Here is a 12,834-nt window from a genome sequence, read left to right as displayed (position 1 = left end):
TCCCAAGGCAGTGCAAGCATTGGCAATTTCAAGAATGTTCATGTGGAAGTCATGAATGCATTCTTCCTCCTTCATCTTCAGATTTTCGAATTTTGTAGCCAATAGTTGCAATCTGGACATCTTCACTTTGGAGGTTCCTTCATGGGTGGTTTTCAGAATCTCCCATGCATCCTTGGCAACTGTGCATGTGTTGATCAATCTGAAGATATTCTTGTCAACTCCATTGAATAGGGCATTCAAGGCTTTGGAGTTTCCAAGTGCCAATTCGTCTTCTTCTTTTGTCCAGTCTTCTTCTGGCTTCAATTCATCAGTGGGCTTTCCTTCTGCGTCCAGCATCTTGGGATGTTCCCAGCCTTTGATGACAGCTTTCCAGGTTCTGCTATCCAGTGATTTGAGGAAGGCCACCATCCTTGCTTTCCAGTATTCATAGTTGGTTCCATCCAGAATTGGTGGTCTGTTCACTGGTCCTCCTTCTTTCTCCATGTTCATCAGAATTTATCTCCCTAGATCTCACTCAGTGATTTAGAGTGCCCGCTCTGATACCAATTGAAATTCTGATACTGAGGACAGATGTCGTACAGGATGTCACGACATCGCGCTTCAGAACATGCAGATTGTATATGACAGTATGAACAGATTAAACAAGTAAATAACACAAGAGAATTGTTAACCCAGTTCGGTGCAACGTCACCTACATCTGGGGGCTACCAAGCCAGGGAGGAAATCCACTAAAATAGTATTAGTTCGAAGATCTAACAGCCACTGTATACAACCTTCTCACCTAACCACTACCCATGCAACTTCTACCTAAGAGCCACTCTTAGATATGAGAACCCCTCTCACTCCCTCTCAATCACTCACCCGTGTTTACAAACAAATCAAAGACACACCAGAGATTGCTCTCTGAACAATAGAGATCAACTCTGCACACTCAGGTCCAACACTTGATGTTAGGGTAACATCAAGGTGGCTCACAAAACACTCAAGTCACAAAACTCACAAAATAACTCTTCAATCTCTGACTTGATTAAAAACCCGTGCAGCCTTCATGTTTATATAGCAGTGTACGTATCTGGGCTGCAACAACTTGCGCTGGATAAGCTTATCATTCTCCTGAAAAATCTGCACTTAAAGATCTAAAAGATAAAGTTTTATCTTTTAGTTTTTATCTTCAATCTCTAATCCCTGAACGAAACTATTCAAGTTTGTAATTCAATCTTTAATTATCTTTTAATTCGTTCCTAAAGATAGAGCTCCTAATCTGTTGCTGACTGCACATTAATCTGTTAAAGATATAACAGATTTATGTGTCCAGTATTTTCGGGCAGGATGTCCTGGACATTGTATCCGACATCGTGGATCCTGCAGCTTCAATTCTTCATTTGACATTTTATCTTGCCTTGTGCATTGTGCAGCCCAATCTGATTCCTTGACATAATGTTAGACATCATGTGCAGCAACTCCAGCTTTCCTTCATTGTCTAAGTGCTTATGTTTTAACAAAATTTTAGCCAATCTTTTAAAACTAAGTAAAGCTAAGCACTAACATGTATGAAAGATGATCTCTCTTTGGTATTGAGATAGATCACAAGATTGATCTCCAAGAAGCCTTCTAACCATTAAGAGGTCACCTTCTTCGTGGGGGTAGACTTCCTCACTAGACTCTTCACCCCTTACTTCATCTTCACTTCCACTAGAGGAGGGGCAAGAAGTAGTCTCCTCTTGACTACTATAAATGTCTTGACCCCTCATGATCATAGTTTTCTTTGTGGGGCATTGAGAGGCAATGTGACCTCTCCCAAGAAATTTGAAGCATTTAATGTTGCTAGACCTTTTTTGGGAACTAGTCTTAGGGGTGTATTTCTCTATGGTCATACCCTTATCTTCCTTGGGTTTTGAAGGTGCAGCCCCCAAAATTTCATGGGCTTGGTCCTTCCTTGGATAAGAGTGAGAGCCATTATATTTTGAAGAAGGCTTTCTTTTAAGTTGTTGCTCCACTCTTATACAAAGTTGGACTAGCTCATCTAGGTCCCTATATGGAAGGATTCAACCTTGTCCCTCACTTCCATATTAAGCCCACTAAGGAACCTAGCTATGCTTGTTCTTTCCTCCTCCCTAAGTCCAAATCTTAAAAGGAGTAGTTCCATTTGTTGTCTATATTCTTCAACACTCATACTCCCTTGTCTAAGCCTTTAGAGCTTGTCCATAAGCTCCCTTTCCTAGTAGGAGGGAATGCGTCTCTTCCTAAGGGCACTCTTAAGATCATTCCAATACTCTACTGGAGGATCCCCATGAATCCTTCGTTCCCTAACAAGGGAAGTCCACCAATAGAGGGCATACCCTTGAAAGCTAAGGGTAGCCAATGGAACTTTTCTCTCTTCGCTAATATGATGGCAAGCAAAGAGTTGTTCAACCTTCATTTCCCAATCTAAGTAGGCCTCAACATTATCTTTTCCATGGAAATATGGGAGGCTAATGTTAACCTCTTGAGGCCTTCTATCTTTTTCTCTTCTTTGGGAGTGATGTTTAGTATGTGAACTATCACGCCCTCTATAATAGTCGCTAAGTTCCTCACTTAAACTCTTGCAAGAGTCATGACTACTATAGGAGGCATGTTTTTCTCTTTTCATTTCTTTCATTATTTTTCTTCTTTCTTCCTCTCTTATTTTCTCTCTTTCATCTTGACTTATTTCTTCCACTCTTTTTTTACCTTTTTCTTTTCTCTCTTGTTTTTCTTTCCACAACTTAAGGGATCTCAACTCATCTAATATCTTATACAAGGGGTCCTTAGGAGTAGAACCCTCACCATTAACACTAGATGAAGAATGAAGACTCATGTTGGTTCCTAAGTTATGGTTATTTCTTGTTGGGGGTTTGAGAAAAAGGTAAAAGAAACTATGGTTGAAACTAGCCAAAATAAACACTAAAAGAGGTGTGAAAGATAAGGTAAAAACTAATTGGTAAAAGGCAAGCTATCTAGGCGGTTTGACAATGGAGGGTAAAGGAAATAAGCTATGAAAGTAAGCAAGAAATTAAAGTGCAAGAAATGCAAACTAGGCGGATCCTAAGAGTGTTTGGATGACCTCATTTAAGGTTCCCAACAAAACACTCAGTATCCTAAGCGAAAATTGCCTAAAATTATTACACTCAAATGGAAGTAGGGTGACCTATTGGAGGCTCCCAACTTACTTCCAATGAAAGGCCTTTTTGTTACAAAATTTGAAAGCAAAACAAATTGCCAAGTACAAAATTTTTTAAAAAAAGTCCTCAATTGTGGTGGCTATTCTCTCTTTAGTGTTTCACTCAATTTGGAGTGCTTCTTAGTCCAATAGCTCTTAAGGTGGTTGTCCCCTTGCTTCTTTACTCAAATTCTTCAAGTTATGGCACCAATTCTCCTTTCCAATTCCCTATATGGCAACTCACAAGCAAGAAAACAAAGAGACAAGCAATAACCAAAGACAAAAAAAAATGAAATGAAAGCTAAACCGATAGAGTTTTAACAAGACAAATTTCCAAGGATTATTCAACAATTAAAGCAATGAAAAGCACAAAAAAAGCAAGCTAGGACTCAAAGAGAAACCTAGAATGGCTCTAGAGTAGAGTAGAAAAACTAAAAAAAAAGACTCAAGAGACCTCTAGTTTTGGCACTTGTTTTCACAATAATTTTCAATTGAAATTTCAGAATTAGGATTGGTATAAAATAGGCACCAATTATAGAGCAAATTTAGAGCCAAAACAACAAGCACACTTTCCTTTCACTTTTTTTTTTCCTGGACACTGATTTTTCTAACAACAAGCACCCTACGCATCCATCACAAGGGACGACAGCCTTTAATCAAATGTGCAATATCATGTCTTTAATTTGTTTTATTTTCCCTTTTTTATGTTTTTATGTTTTTTATGAGCCTTTTTTATTTTTTATCTTTTTGTGATCGACAAGGGTGTTTCCCTCGCTCCTACGTATCCTCAATTGTGATGAGGAAATCAGACCCACGTAGTTCTTTCAGAACTAAATGTTGGTTTATCTTTTTTTGCAAGATAGATTTTAATTGAACAATGGTCATTTAAGGCGTTGGACCATTAAACAATCTTATGATTTTGAAAGGAGAAAAACATTAAGGCGTTGGACCATTAACGATCTCTTGTTTTTGAAAGGAGAGAAATGTTAAGGCGTTGGACCATTAACGATCTCTTGTTTTTGAAAAGGAGAGAAATGTTAAGGCGTTGGACCATTAACGATCTCATGGGGTGGTCGACAAAAGCGGGGCTTTTGCTCCTACGTATCCTCAATTGCGATGAGAAAATCATACCTACATAGTTCTTGCAAAAGCGGTAAAGTTACATGTTGATTTTATGCTTTTGAAAGGTCCATGTTAACCAATAAAAGCAAAGAGGACCGTTTAAGGCGTTGGACCTTAGAATGGTTTCAAGGTATTTTTGTGGACAGACCTTGATTTGTGAGTTGATTTTAGCTTTAGTTTCACTTTGATTATTAGTCAATTCATTGAAGGGAACTTTCAAAGAAAAATGTCCGATTGATTTTTTTGATTATTTTATTATTATTATTATTATTTTTCCAAGATATTTTGATTTATTTTATTATTATTTTTCCTTTTTTGGTTTAACCGAGGTTACAGTGTGAACAATCGGTTAGATTTTGCTTTAACAGTGATTAAACGATATTACAACGCAAATGATCGGTTGAAATTCATTTTATCATTTATTAGGTGAGATAACGGCTTAAACGATCGGTTAAAGCTCGTTAAAAACAGAAGAAAAGAAAACCGAAAGTGAATGAAATAAAGATAAAATCCAACAAAACAAGAAATGAATTGAAAGTCTCGTATTCAAAAACTTATCGGTTGAAGAACGAAGAACGGTGAAGAACGACGGAAAATTTTCACAAAATTGCTCATGGAAATGTCTCGGAAGCGTTACGAAAGCACGTCGACTTGGATTTTCTTCACAGAAAACACGTTTTTCACCCACAACAGCTGAAATGCATAGCCAAGGGGGTTAGGGACCCTTTGGAACCGCCCCTCTTCGCCTATTTATAGGAAAAGGGGGAGGAGGTTGCCGCCCAGCTCGCCCAGGTGAGCTAGGTTGATTCCTCCGTCAGCAACCCAGCTTTCAAAATGTTCTGGAAGGGCGTAGATTCGAAAATTTGAAATTTTCTATTTGCACCCTCATTCTACTAAATACAACCCCTTTTGTGTTTTTCTACCAATTTCTTTCCCAAACCTCCTGAAACTTAACGGATTCTACAGAAATGGATGTTAAGACTTCCGAAGCGATCAATAGCGGTCCCTGGATGAAATTAGGGTGTAACAGTCTATTTACACACCCCCACTTTGCTAAATACACTCTTGTTTTCGTGTTCTTGGCCGGTTTCTCTCTAAGACATCCCGGAACTTTACGGATTCCACGACAATTGGTGTTAAACATTTTGAATTAATCAAACGAAAGTCACATGCCGACAAACAATGGTCCCCGGACGAAATTAGGGTATGACAGTTGCCCCTCTTTAATTATCTTTTATTGGAGATAAAAGGGAAGTAATGATAAGACACTAATATTGTTCGAGTTGAATCTTTACCCGACCGGCCACTAGCGCAAATCCAAGCAGTAAAACCCGTGAAGGAATGAAGATATTGAAATTCCTTCTTTTCTCGTTTAATTCATTTTCATTTTCATTGTCACTTTTTTTTTAAAAAAAAAGCGTACAAACAAAGGACGTCGAGTCCTACGAAGCACAGAGGAAAAAGATATTGAACATTTTGAGGTGAAGACATTGCCGTCTTCGAAATGCAAACGAAGACATTGTCGCTTTTTGAAGGCATGCAATGACTAAAGACATTGTCGTCTTCAAAATGTAGATGAGGACATTGTCTCCTTTGAAGGCATGTAATGACTGAAGACATTGTCATCTTCGAAATGTAAATGACGGTCATTGTCGCCTTTGAAGGCATGCAATGACTGAAGACATTTTTGTCTTTGAAATGTGTGCGGATTACCGTATAGGGTGTCTCCGCATGCTACCTGACTTCTCACAGGTCAGGGTAGCATAAATGTGTGTACGGATAACCCTTGGATATCTCCGCATGTCACCCGATTCTCACAGGTCGGAGTAACAGATTTGTGTGTGTGTACGGATAACCCTTGAGTATCTCCGCATGCTACCTGACTTCTCACAGGTCGGGGTAACAGAATTGTGTGTGTATGGATAATCGCTAGGTATCTCCTCATGCTATTGAACTTGATCATCTCTGGTTAGCATAGACGAGTCTTGCGCGTCATCGAACTTGAACGTATCTTGAAGACAAAGGTAAAATCTGCAACAATCTTCAACATGATTAGAAGTGGACGACCATCATCATCCCGATATCATCGGACTTGTTCGTCTCTGGATGATAAAATAGTCTTTGGATAGGAAGGGTGCGGGCGATAACATAATTGAGACTTTTTCGCGGTCTCGGCCAGAAGACGCTGACATCTCTGGCAAGTGTGCAGATGACCACATTGGTCTCTATGTGTCAACGGGCTCGCTTGCCTCTGGTTGACAAAAGGTGCGGATAATCATAAGTTGTGTCCGCGTGCTACCGGACCCTTGGGCCTGACGGTAGAAACGAGACTTTTTCGCAGTCTCGGCTGGAAGACGTTGACCTCTCCGGGAAAGGTGCAGATAATGATGTTAGTCTTTGCGTGTCAACGGGCTTGCTTGCCTCTAGCTGACAAAAGGTGCAGATGACGACGTTAGTCTCTGCGTGTCAACAGACTCGCTTACCTCTAGCTGACAAAAGGTACGGATAACCATAAGGTATCTCTGCATGTCATCGGACTCGCCGTCTCTAGATGACAAAGGTGCAGATGACGACATTAGTCTCTGCCTGTCAACGGGCTCGCTTGCCTCTAGTTGAAAAAAAGTGCGGATAACCATAAGGTATCTCCGCATGTCATCGGACTCGCCATCTCTGGATGACGAAGGTGCAGATGACGACATTAGTCTTTGTGTGTCAACGGGCACGCTTGCCTCTAGCGGACAAAAGGTGCTGATAACCATAAGGTATCTCCGTATGTCATCTGACTCGCCGTCTCTGGATGACAAAGGTGCAGATGATGACGTTAGTCTCTGCGTGTCAATGGGCTCACTAGCCTCTAGCTGACAAAAGGTGTGGATAATCATAAGGTATCTTTGAATGTCATCAGACTTGCTGTCTCTGGATGACAAAGGTGCAGATGACGACATTAGTCACTGCATGCTACCGGACCCTTGAGTCATGAGAGCAGAAGGTGGGGTGGTCGACAAAAGCGGGGCTTTTGCTCCTACATATCCTCAATTTCTGATGAGGAACTCAAACCTGTGTAGTTCTTGCTTTTGTGAGACTAAAATAGTCTCAGTGTTCTTTCACTAAAATGCGAACATGCTTTAGTAAAGAAACAAAAACCTCCATCTGATCAGAGCAAAATATAATTTTTGGAGAAAAACAATGTGTTTATTGGGGAAGAAGAGTATGCTGATGAAATTTCCTTATAACCACAAATGAGATTTTGGATGTTAGGGTTTCATTTCTAAACGACCATTTAGAGGAAACACTCGGTCCAAAAAAATAGCAAAAAATCACTCGAAGTGTATCAATCTCACACAGGCAAGTGTTTTATCCTAATTCCGAACCATAGATATGTCATGACTTGCTTTTGAAAATCATTTCCTATCAAATCAAAGATTACATGCGTGATCATGGATCAATAGGACTTTTTTGGGAATGGTGTTTTGGTGAGAAATTTGGCTCTGAGTGTTTTGGCCTTTTCCTTTTCTATTTTTGTTTAGTACGGGGCGAGAAAGTCACTAGCGAACAAGATTTTGTTTGGCAATCAAAGGGAGAGGACCACTTCAAGTCATGATTTCCTTTCTTTCCTTATTTGGTTGTGACTATACCATATTGTTTCGATATTTTTCTGGTCCGAAGACCCTTCTATATAATTCTTTCATTTTATTCCGATCTTTGATCAAGGATTTTATTTTTTCCTTTGTTTTCTTTCGATCTTCGATTGGGAACTTTCTTTTTTCTTTTGCTTTCTTTTGATCTTTGATCAGGAACTTTCTTTTCTTTCTTTGTTTTCTTCCGATCTTTGCTCGGAAAATTTCTTTTTCTTTTTGTTTTTGAAACACGTTGGCCGCTTAATAGTGAATGGCTCTTCTTTCTGGGGGAGATCCCACTACTCCTTCTTCCGAGGGCAAGGATGGAAATTCTCATCCTAGGTCAAGGTTTATGGTGGTTTGAGGTTTTGGCTCAAAAGGCTTGTAGAACGGCTGGATATGATATATGTCAGGGTGTTGGTTTGGCCAGCGGTTCAGGGATAAAGGAATGTCCCACATTATTTCCATGACACGCGTGCAACAATGATGATTCAGAATTTTTATGCAAAACTAGTCATGCATGCACCTATGTGGACACTCAAGCATCAAGTTTTGTGATCATGTGACACTAGGGCTTAGGATTCATTTTTCCTATTTAAGTCAACCCAGTGTTTCCAAAACATGTTTTTTTTATGAATTCATGCATTCATCCGAGTCCATTTTGGATGTTCGGGAAAATTTTCACAGCATTCACTGATCGAGGCCGTACCTGAATCAAATAAACATTAAAAATGCAGTAACTAGGAAGTGATCCTAGGTCGTTTCCCAACGAGCAATGATCAACCAATTGTTCATAACAGATAGTTGGAAAATAGTAACGAATTGGGGGGGTGGTTGTTTGCTTTTGTAAATTAAACAGCGAATAAATGTGAATTATAAAATATCAGAAGTAAAACACGTTGCTTCCCCTTCATTCACAAGAAAGTCTCTTATCCTAGGTTACGAGAGTTTATCCTTTATCAGTTTAACCACTTAATCCAACCCTAAATTAAATTACTAAGCGAAATTTAACATAAGGCATTCATTATGTGATTAAGCAACACATACACCAATTAATCATAAACGATCATCAAGCATGAACGTAATTAGGCGCAGAGACAATTATTCAAGCACTAAGCATGCATGAATTAATAGCAACAAATTCAAAGTAATTAGTGAAGAGGAAAAACTGAACAAAATTTAACAGTAATAATAGAACCTCAAAGAAAACTGCGCTTGATCCTCAAGAGAAAGCAATGATGGAGACTTAGTCTTCCATTAATCAATAGAGAACGAAAGTATAGATTGAAGAACGAAATTTTATTGCTAAAATGAAAAGTCAAAATTGGAATTGCAAAACGAAAAAGTGTCTAAGAAAAGCCTAAAACTAAAAATGAAAATAGGAGAGAGAGAAGAGAGAGAAGGGCCTAAACTAGAACCTTGGTGCTGTTATATAGTTTTCCAGCCCCAAAGCTTACAAATTTGTTTTAAATCCAAGCTCATAAATAAAATAAAATCAAATCCAGATAAGATAAGATAAGATCTAGATGAAATAATATCTAGATGAGATCAAATCTAAATAATATCTAGATAAGATAAGATAAGATCTAATTTTGTAGAACAAAATAGTCTGCCCTCTTCAAGTCCAAGCCCAATTTTGGATTCAAGCCCAATGCTTCATTAATTCCTGAAATTAGATTAAAAACATCAAATTAGCTTAATGGGCCCAAATAATAAAACTGCCTAATTAATTTGACAATTAAGACTCATCAGTACTTAAAATGGTGCAAAAAGGGTTAAGAAATAGGAGAAAATAATGGCACATCATTCACCCTTCAGGTGTATACACATTTTTTCAACAAAACCATTTGTATTGATCAGTGAATCTTTTTCAAAGAAAAGCTGGAAGTTATTTCTTTTCAAAAGCGTGCTGTCTTTTCAGTTGAAAGATATATTTTTTGTTCTTGTTTGTTTTTTGTTATTTTTTTCAAAAGATTAAAAACAACTTGTAACCTGGGCACGACTGATGCTCGAGATGGCATCTTTTTGAAAAAGGCGTGCGAACGAAAGTGCACAAGACCTACACATTTTTTTATTTTTTTTTTGTTTCAGACAAATCATCGTAAAGTAAGTATGACCATATGCCTAAAGCGATAAATTACTCGCAATGCGACAGATAACTGCATGTTCAGTTTAAACACAATGGACATAATAATTGGAAGCAGATAATGTCAGATCACAAGGGAAATAACAAAATAATAGAATAATTGAAAGCATTAATGAAGGATAAATTGCAAGTATGGCGATCCCGGTTGTATGGCTCCGCTTCCTCCAAGGAAATGTGGAAATTCATCATCCCTCGGCTGCCTCTGTCTCTGTCTGAGGAATGACCATCCCGATTATATGGCTCCGCTACTGATGTTCCACGCTCTGGAATTAGTTTTTGTCAAAGCCTGTGTCAGCTTGTGGGGCCGCACTGAAACCCTCTTCAATGGTGCCTTTCCCGGACCTCTTCGCAGGGAGCTTCTTCACAGCCAATTCTAGGTTACCTCCTAGTAGCACTTCTTTAAAGTCTAGAGCCGTGTCATACCCTAATTTCGTCCGGGGACCATTTGTTTGGTGGAATGCAACCTTCGCTTGACCGCTTCGAGGTACTTAACACCCATCGTTAGGCAATCCGTGAAGTTCCGCGAAATGCCGGAAGTCGAAAGGAAGCATTGTTGCGCAATCTATAAAGTTCCATAACATTCCTGAAGTCAAAGAGGGGATGGTTGCATAATCCGCAAAGTTTCGCGACATTCGGAAAGAAAACAAGTATCGTTACATAATCCGTAAAGTTCCGTAACATTATGGAAAAAGAATCAGCAAAAAAAGCAAAAGGGGAGTGTATTTAGCAAAAAGGGGTGTACAAATAGCAACCAAGCCCACTTGGACCTTCCAGGGTGTTCCAACAGAAAGCGGTGCCTTCTGGTGGTAGCAACCCAGCTTGCCTGGGCGAGCTGGGCGACAACCACCTCCCTCTTTTCCCCTATAAATAGGGGAAAGAGGGCAGAGCAAATTCGTTCAACCCTCCTGGTATTTAGGATTCACTTGAAATTAGTGAGAAAAATTGTTTCTGTGAAGAAAATCCAAGCCGAGGAACTTCTGTAACGCTTCCGAGACGTTTCCGTGAGCGATTTCGCGAAGCGTAGTCCTACGGAGTTCCCGTCACCCCCAGTAAAGTAATCCGACTACCGATCACTCGTGCCTTCATCGAGAAGTACTGCACGCCTAGGCAAGCACAGGGTGATGCACATCAGGCCGCAAACGCACCGCCACCACCTTGGCAGGCCGATCCAGCTGGGTCACTGGGTGTGGAGCGTTATTTATAGCATTTGGTTCACCAGCAGGTGGCCAACCACCATGGACAGGTGCAGATACATGAGTGTTTCTACCGGTTTAGCCTCAGTCAGCAGGGGCAGGGTTCCGCCCCTTTTGTATGCCCTACTCCGAAGCAGTTTGGGGCTGAGGTCGCATGGCCTGGAGACTGGCCCGACGCTCTGGCAGGGGAGGAGCCTGCAGGATCTCCCGGTGAGGCAGATGAATCACGTATGGATGAAGATATGACTGACCTGCTTGGTTTCTTGGGAGGGAGCGGAGCCACGTGACCAAGGTCACCGCACTTTTGTTATTAGCATTACTACTTTCAGTTATTGTTTATGTTTTTATTAACATTACTGTTTTCAGTTACTGTTTTTGTTTCTGCTAGAATTTGGCGTCATGGCTCTCAGTTATTTCGTCACTGTCTTTATTGCGATTTACCATTGCGTGTTTATTTTCGTTTACCTTGTGGTTAGACGTGAGTAGGTAGTGTGCACCCTTGTCCGCACGACCTTTTCAAAAAAAAAAATAGAGAAGAGAAATAAACAAATGATAATAAATTAATAAAAAAAGGAAAAGGAAAAAGAGAGAAAAAGAAAAATAAGTTGTCTAGCTGAAAAGCCAACATGCTTTTGAAAAGAGATAACTTTCAGCTTTTCTTTGAAAAAAGATTCACTGATCATAAGCAGTTTTTGAAAAAATGTGTATACACCTGAAGGGTGAATGCTGTGAAAATTTTCTCGAACGCCCAAAATGGACTCAAATGAATGCATGAATTGATAAAAGAACATGTTTTGGAAATACTGGGTTGACTAAAATAGGGAAAATGAATCCTGAGCCCTAGTATCAAATGACCATAAAAACTTGATGCTTGAGTGTCCACATGGGTGCATGCATGACCAGTTTTGCATAAAATTTCCTAATCATCATTGTTGCATGTGTATCATGGAAATAATGTGGGACATCTTTATCCCCGAACCGTTGGCCAAACCCTGACATATATCATCTCGAGGCATTCTACAAGTCTTGAGCCAAAATCCCAACTTACCATAAACCTTGACCCAGGGTGAGAATGTCAATCCTTGCCCTCGGAAGAAAACAAAAAAAGGAAAATTCCCAATCAAAGAGTGGGAGAAAGCAAAAAAGAAAGAAAATTCCCGATCAAAGATCGGAAGAAAACAGAAGAAGTATGCATAAAGGTCTTTGGACCAGACAATATCTGAAAAATACAGAATTGTCACCAAGTAAACAAGAAAAGAGAGGAACCCACGACCTAAAGTGGTCCTCTCCCTTTGATTGCCAACCAAAATCCTGTGCGTCGGTGACTTGTTCACCTCACACTAAACAAAAACAAAAAAGGAAAAGGCCAAAAACACTCAAAGCCAAATTTCCCACTGAAAAGCACCATGCCCCAAGAATAAGTCCTATTGATCCATGATCACGCATGTAATCTTTGATTTGATAGGAAATGATTTGCAAAATCCAGTCATGACATATCTATGGTTCGGAATTAGGATGAAACACTTACCTGTGTGAGATTGATACACTTTGAGTGATTTTCTTCTATTTTTGTTGGAC

The sequence above is a fragment of the Glycine max genome, chromosome 2 (genome assembly GCF_000004515.6).
Source record: "Glycine max cultivar Williams 82 chromosome 2, Glycine_max_v4.0, whole genome shotgun sequence".
Classification (NCBI taxonomy): domain Eukaryota; kingdom Viridiplantae; phylum Streptophyta; class Magnoliopsida; order Fabales; family Fabaceae; genus Glycine; species Glycine max.
The sequence above is the reverse complement of the archived record's forward strand: the minus strand, read 5'-3'. Positions refer to the sequence as shown.